This window comes from Portunus trituberculatus, chromosome 6 (genome assembly GCF_017591435.1).
Source record: "Portunus trituberculatus isolate SZX2019 chromosome 6, ASM1759143v1, whole genome shotgun sequence".
In the NCBI taxonomy this organism is placed as follows: domain Eukaryota; kingdom Metazoa; phylum Arthropoda; class Malacostraca; order Decapoda; family Portunidae; genus Portunus; species Portunus trituberculatus.
In genome coordinates, this window is record NC_059260.1 from 9356493 (window position 1) to 9363992 (window position 7500).

At 36.7% G+C, this 7500-nt stretch overlaps 1 protein-coding gene across 2 annotated transcripts in view; it reads right to left on the reverse strand.

Annotated features, from left to right (window-relative positions):
* Nucleotides 1–7500, reverse strand: part of LOC123518587 (lysosomal acid glucosylceramidase-like) — a 164608-nt gene that overhangs the window by 18881 nt on the left and 138227 nt on the right. The window lies entirely within an intron of this gene.

A 7500-nucleotide genomic window follows, 5' to 3' on the forward strand; every position in this document is an offset into this window, starting at 1 on the left:
TCACCCACTCTCTTTCTATTATTCATCAATGATCTCCTAAATCTGACTCAATGCCCTATCCACTCCTATGCTGATGATACCACCTGCATTATTCAACAGCGTTCAACAGACGCCCAACCCAACAACAATTAAATGACTCAAGGCGAGATGCTATAGGACGCCTAACTTCTGATCTTTCACTTGTTTCTGATTGGGGCAGAGAAAACCTGGTTTTGTTCAATGCCTCAAAAACTCAATTTCTACAACTATCTACTCGACATAACCTTCCAGACAACTATCCTCTCTTCTTCAATAACACTCAACTTCCCTCTCCTCTACATTAAACACACTCGGTCTATCCTTCACTAAAAATCTAAACTGGAAATTTCACATCTCTACTCTTGCTAAATCAGCTTCCAAGAAGTTAGGTGTCCTATGGCGTCTTCGTCCATTTTCTCTCCCTCCCAGCTGCTTGCTCTGTACAGGGCCTTATCCGCCCGTGTATGGAGTATGGCTCTCATGTCTGGGGGATCCACACACAGCTTTACTAAACAAGGTGGAATCTAAAGCTTTTCGTCTTATCAACTCTTCTCCTCTAACTGACTGTCTTGATTCTTTAAGTCACCGCCGCAATGTTGCATCTTTATCTGTCTTCTACCGCTGTTTTCATGCTGTCTGCTCTTCTGAACTTGCTAACTGCATGCCTTCCCCCTCCTGCGGCCTCGCTGCACAAGACTCTCTACTTCTTCTCATCCCTATTCTGTCCATCTTCCTAATGCAAGAGTTAACCAGTATCTTCACTCCTTCATTCCCTACACTGGTAAACTCTGGAACTCTCTACCTGTGTCTGTATTTCCACCTGCCTATGACTTAAACTCTTTCAAAGAGGAGTGTCAAGACACCTCTTACGTTAACTGGACCCTCCTTTTAGATTTTTTGTTTTTCTCTTTCTACTTTCCTCTTAACAGGGCCTGGCAACCAGCGGGATTTTTTTTCCAACACTTTGTTTTCCTTGGCCAGTGCCCTTGTAATGTAAAAAAAAAAAAAAAAAAAAATATATATATATATATATATATATATATATATATATATATATATATATATATATATATATATATATATATATATATATATATATATATATATATATATATATATATATATATATATATATATATATATATATATATATATATATATATATATATATATATATATATATATATATATATATATATATATATATATATATATATATATATATATATATATATATATATATATATATATATATATATATATATATATATATATATATATATATATATATATATATATATATATATATATATATATATATATATATATATATATATATATATATATATATTTTTTTTTTTTTTTTTTTTTTTTTTGTCAAAGGAAAGTGTGGTGAAACGATGTAAGGGTGGGTACAGGAGAAGGGGATAGTTAGAAAAAATGAAGTAAGGTAAGAGATGAAAGTGTGTGGGCAGACCACGTTGCTATTTTTGAGGTTATGTTTGTAGCTGGTCATAAATGTCAAGCCGGAGGGATTAGGTTTTGTTACCCAACCTAAAAGGTTGCTTTTATTTATTTTTATTAAGATCATTATTATTATTTATTTATTTATTTATTTATTTATTTATTTTATTTTTTATTTAATTATTTATTTTTTTTTTTTTCATTTATTTATTTTATTTTACTTACTTAATTAATTAATTTTTTTTTTCAGGTGATCTGGTCAATTGAGTACAGGTAAGTAAGGATTCCCCAGGTAAGTTTTAGGTAAGTATATCTTCTTATATGAACATATACATATACATACATACCTATACATACATATACATACATACGCACACATTTTTTTTTTTTTTATATATATATATATATATATATATATATATATATATATATATATATATATATATATATATATATATATATATATATATATATATATATATTTTTTTTTTTTTTTTTTTTTTTTCACTGAGAAGACACATATATCCTAACAAGTAAAATAAAACATGGTAGTAAACACACTAGTTCTAGCAAGAGATGCCAGTGGTGTATGACAATGTTTACAGGTGTATTTTTCCTTGTTTCTTTTAACAGGCGTTTTGATGTTGCCTCAGGCACCACATCCCTCCCCCCGCTGCCAGATGTCAAGCGGACAGAGCTGGGCGCCACCACCCCTTGCCGGGGGGGAGACGCCTGCGGGAAGCCTCCATGCTTCTCACTACTGCGTTTGACGCCCCCTCCGGCCCGGCAACTCAGGGCGCGGAGCAGAGACAGTGTGCTGCCATCTTGCCCGCTTCCTTGGAGAAAGCGTAAGTAAAGGAAAGGAAATATGGAGGATAGTATTAATTTGAAGGATGTTGATCGGACCGCCTTGAAACGCTGGAACTGTTTTTGTATGAGATAAAAAGAGGCTATTTGGAGAGTAACTGTGATATTTTACTATATTGTTTTGTTTTTTTGCGAGTTTCTGTGCGTCATTTCTAGGTAAGTTATGAGAGTATGAGTTTTGCTGTTTTTGCTTAGTGGTATAGTGGTTCTCTTTCCTTCGTGATAGCAGTCAAGCTAATTGGAAAGCTGTTGTGGTATTTGTTTATGTACAATCTGTTTTCCATGAGTTTTCTTAGGGTGCTATGGTTTATGTCTTGTAAGGATTGCCATATTTTGTTGCTTGTTCGTGTAAAAAGATGTTTATAGGCTTGGTTTTTGTTTGTGTATGTATTTCTTCTGTGGTCATGGTATACGGGTATTTTTGATTTGTTGCAAAGCGGAGAGCTTTATTCTGCACTTTCTGTAGGAAGCTTATTTGTCTTTTGCTCATTGTGTGCAGCGGTATAGGTGGATACTGTAATATAGGTAAAACTAAAGCCTTTACCAGATGTGTCTTGATTTTTACAGGAAGATCTTTGAGTCTATATAGTTTCGTTAGTGCTGCTATTGCCTTGTTTTTTCTTTCTTGTACGTGCTTTATGTACCCAGTACTATTGATGGTTAAGCCCAGGCTTTTTCCTTCTTTTTGGAAGTTTATTTCTGAATTGTTGATGTGGAGTGGGATGGTGTGTCTGGCTGAAAGGTGAATAGGTGTAAATTTGTTAATGTTGGTTTTGATTTTCCATTTTTCCTCAAATTTGTTGATTCTGATTATTTCATGTTCTGTGAGCCTATTGATCATTTGTTTTGATTTCCCTTCATATCCTATTACTTGTGTAATGTCATCTGCGTATGAAATGTTCACCCCTCTGAGTGGTGCGGGGGCATCGTTCGTATAAATTGTGAAAAGGGTTGGTGATAAAACACTTCCTTGTGGCACTCCTGACTGTAAGCTGAATTTAGGTCCTATAAAATTATTTATTTTTATTTGGGCTGTTCTGTCATCGAGAAAGTCACAGAGTAATCTCTCGATGGAAGGTGGTAGCTGTAATTGTAAAATTTTATATTTTAAACCGAGATGCCATACTTTGTCGAAAGCTTTGGTTATGTCTCTGAGGATGATTTGACATTGGCCATTGTTGCCTTTGTTTTGGGCTATTTGTTCAGTGATGAGTGCTAAGGCTTGGTTGGTTCCTCTTCCTGCTCTAAAGCCGAATTGGTTTTCATTATAGTGGCTGTTGTACTCTAAGTAAGACTTGAGCCTGCTATTTATAATACGTTCTAATGTTTTGCCTGGGACTTCTAATAGTGATATTGGGCGATAGTTGCAAGCGTGGTGGGGTGATTTATTGGCTTTGGGAATTAGTTTAATTGTGGCGGACTTCCACTTGTCTGGGAAGTATCCTGAGGAGATAGAGGCGTTCAATATGTTGGTTAGAGTATTTATGGCTGAATTTGGCAAGTTCTTGAGGATGGTTTTGTTTATGCCACTTATTCCTGGACATGTTTTCCTCGAGATATTTATAAAGTGTTTTGTATCCTCTATTGTAATTTCTTGGTCTAGTGGATTGTTGTTTAATCTGGTAGTGTCTGCATTATTGTAGGGTGTGATTCTCTCTAGGTTGTCGTTCAGAAATTCTATTGTGTTTTGGTTCTCATCCTCATTCTCCTCTTCTTCCTCTTCACCATATTCATCGTCCGTAAAACATTTTTCCATATGTTTCTATGTGTTTTCTCCTTTCTTCTGGAGTATATACCTTAATGTTGTTTTCGTTGTAAATATAATGTGGATCTGGTGTTGTTTGGCCTAATAGATTTTTTATTTTCTTCTAGAACATGCTGGCTTCTTTGTAGATGTTGGCTGTTTTTTCCAAGGTGTCTCCCCAGCTCCGATTGGATTCTTCTATTAGTCTTTCAGTTAGTTGGCGTCGGAGGGCTTTGTAATGTTGATATGTTTGGAGTGTCCAACCGTGCCTGAGTGCATGGTGTTGTATGTTACTAAATGTTGTCTGGATGATTTTTGTGTAATGACTGAATTTGTGCGCAGGTAAGGGTCGGTAGTATGTTGTTGGGATGCATTTTCTTGTTGCTGTATTGATTGTTGAGTGCCAATCTTCTATTGCTTGGTCTATTTCCTCTAAGTTTGCATGATGCAATTGATGATGCTGGATGTGTTCATCTATGTATTTTCCGAATGAGTCCCAGTCTGCCTTAGAGAATTGTGGTCTGCGAGGAGAAGGTATAAGTATTGGTGAAACTGAGAGTGTGAAGATTATTGGTAGATGGTCACTGGTTGTTAGAGGGCCTTGTATAATGTTGTAGTTGTGATAGGTTCGTTGGTTAGATAGTACAATGTCTGGGTGTGTTCCTCTCATGTTGGTAAAGTATGTGGGAAAGTGTGGACCTAAATGTTGTATGGTTCTGTTTTGTATAAGTCTGTTGAGTTGTCTGCCTTTGGTGTTGGTGGTGCTATAGCCAAAATGTGGTGGTTGGCGTTTAGGTCGCCTAGGAAATATACTGGGGTGTTCCTACGGAAAAGAGTGTAGAAGTCAGGGGTCGGCAGAAAATCTCTTGAAGGGGGTTGGTATGTTGTTGCTATTATTACTTTACCCGTGGTTGTTTCTATCTCGACTGCAAGTAGATCTGATAAGAAAACATCAATAATTTTATACTGAAGGTTGTACTTGATTGCTATTGCGTTGCCGTCAGCTTGAGATTCTGTTGTGTTTTTTTGAAAAATCGTGTAGCCAGGAATTTTTATTTTGGAGTTGTTTTTTAAGCAATGACTATTTATTAGAATAATGTCGGCGTCTATCGTCCTGTATATATTATTCAGTTCGTATTTTCTTTTACTCCATGCTAGGACATTATGTTGGATTATTTTAATTGTGTTAGAGAATTAGATATTCAAAAAGAGTTCTTCCTATGTTTATCAGGTCTGGGTGGTGGAGTCCTTTCCATGGTCCTGCCAGACCTAATCTTCCGGAAATTAGAGTCATCTGTTATTGTCCAGCACTATTCTAGTTCTAGTTCTTCATTCTCTATAGCTTCGAGAATTTGGGATGCATTCATGTTCTGTGTGGTGAAGGTTATTTTATATTTCCTTTCTTCGATTCCTTGAATTAATTTCTTTTTGGTAAGATTTTCCTTTGGCCAGCCTGTGTTTTTTTTATGTGTGTATTTGGAGTCCAATGTCATTTGCTTTTATTTTGAGTTTTTCCTTAGGTGGTGTTTTCTTCTGTTGTGTGGGAAGTGCTATTGCCAATGTGGGAGATGTGTCGTCTTCTGAGTCTGTTTCCTCCTTGTTTAGTTCATTGTCTTTGTCTTTTGTATTTTTCTGGGTTTCATTTTGGATGTTGGCTATTATTTTACTGGATTGTGGGTTTGTTGGCGCTTTTACGTTGGTGATGTTGTTAAGGGTGAGCATGCTGTTCAATTCTTTTTGATAACTGCCGGGGGAGGCAATATTGGCTAGGTGGGCATGCATCATGCATATGAAGATTTTTTCGTGGGTTTCATTATTGATTGTAGTTGTTGGTGTGGTAGATGGGTTTTGGAGATTTTGTTTTGTTGCCTGACTGTATGTAGTTTGAGCAGATTTTTCGTGCAGAAGTCTTTTGTTTTTAATTACAGCTTTTCTTAAGGGACATTTTGCAGCGAGAGTCCTGTGATCTCCTTCACAGTTTATGCATTTTTTGTTGGGTGAGTTGCAGTCTTTCCAGGTGTGGTCCGTGCTGCAGCATTCGGAACATATTATGTGTTCTCTGGGTTTGGTGCATTGATTGGTAAAGTGATCTTCTAATGTATAGCACCTGTAGCAAGTTGTTATATTGTAAAAATTTCTTGTTTGATGTAGTGACCCGGGATGCTCATAAAAAATAATTTGAGGCCAGTTGTTTGTGCTATTGTGGTTTGTCTGAATGTAATCTTCAGAGTTTTTGAGTTAGGGAATTTAAAGATACTGTCTATTTCCCCGTTTAACCATGTGTTCTTATCATTTAGCTCAGCTTTTATGTCCTCTTCTTTGTTTCTGTAGATATGGTTGTCAACGTTTGTGATGATTACGGATCGGTTGGCTTTCAGTTCTGGTGGTATTTGAGGGTGGAAGTCTTTTGAGGCTAGGTCATTGATGGTGGAATGTTTGAAAATCCGGTCCAGGTCATTTTCGTCATTGGTGATGACTACGAATCCATCAGAGAGTGGGATGAGCTTGGTGATGAGTTATCATATTTTGAAAGTGTTTCCAGCAGAAAATCCTTCTTTCTCAGGTCTTTGCTGGAAGGTGCCCTGATTTTTACTAAAACTATTTTTCCTCGAAGCCATCTATATCAACATAATGCAGCCATCCATCAACATTCAAACAGAGAACCTACAGTGGAACCATGCGTGCTTTGGGGTCCGCGAGGTCTCCAAGCGCACGGGTTCGAATCCTGTCCACGGTCCGAGTGTAGGTTGGGCTTCCTTACTCGGGGCAACGGTTTCCTAGCGGGTGGGCTTTGAGATAGGAGGTACCCCAAAAAAGTATCCCCTTTAGCCCATAAATTCCCGTGAAAAGCGCACATGGTATAAAAAAAAAAAATAAAATAAAAAATAAAATCCTCCCCACTCTGAAACGACGAGCAGCCAACCAGCGCGCAGACCAGACACATAGAGCCACCTAACTAATCCAGCCAATCACAGCGCAGCGCTGCGCATCACCTCCCTACTCTGACCCAACGGAAACATATATAAGACGCGCACATGCCTCACACACACAACCTATTTTTGCTGCTACTTATACTGTTAGTTGTAGTAGTAATAGTACTACTACCCTACTAATAATATTACTAATATCACTGCTTCTATTACTACTACTGCTATTGTTCCAGCTGCTATTGCTACTATCATTATTAATATGTACTACTTTAACCACAATATTACCACAATATTACCACAATAACAAACACAAGAACAACTATTACTACTTTTACTACTACTTCTACTACTACTACTAATAATAATTATAATAATGCTACTACTATTGGTAACAACAACAATAACAACAACCACAGCAACATGAACAATGGTAACATCAGCAACAACAACAACAACAACTACTACTACTACTACTAC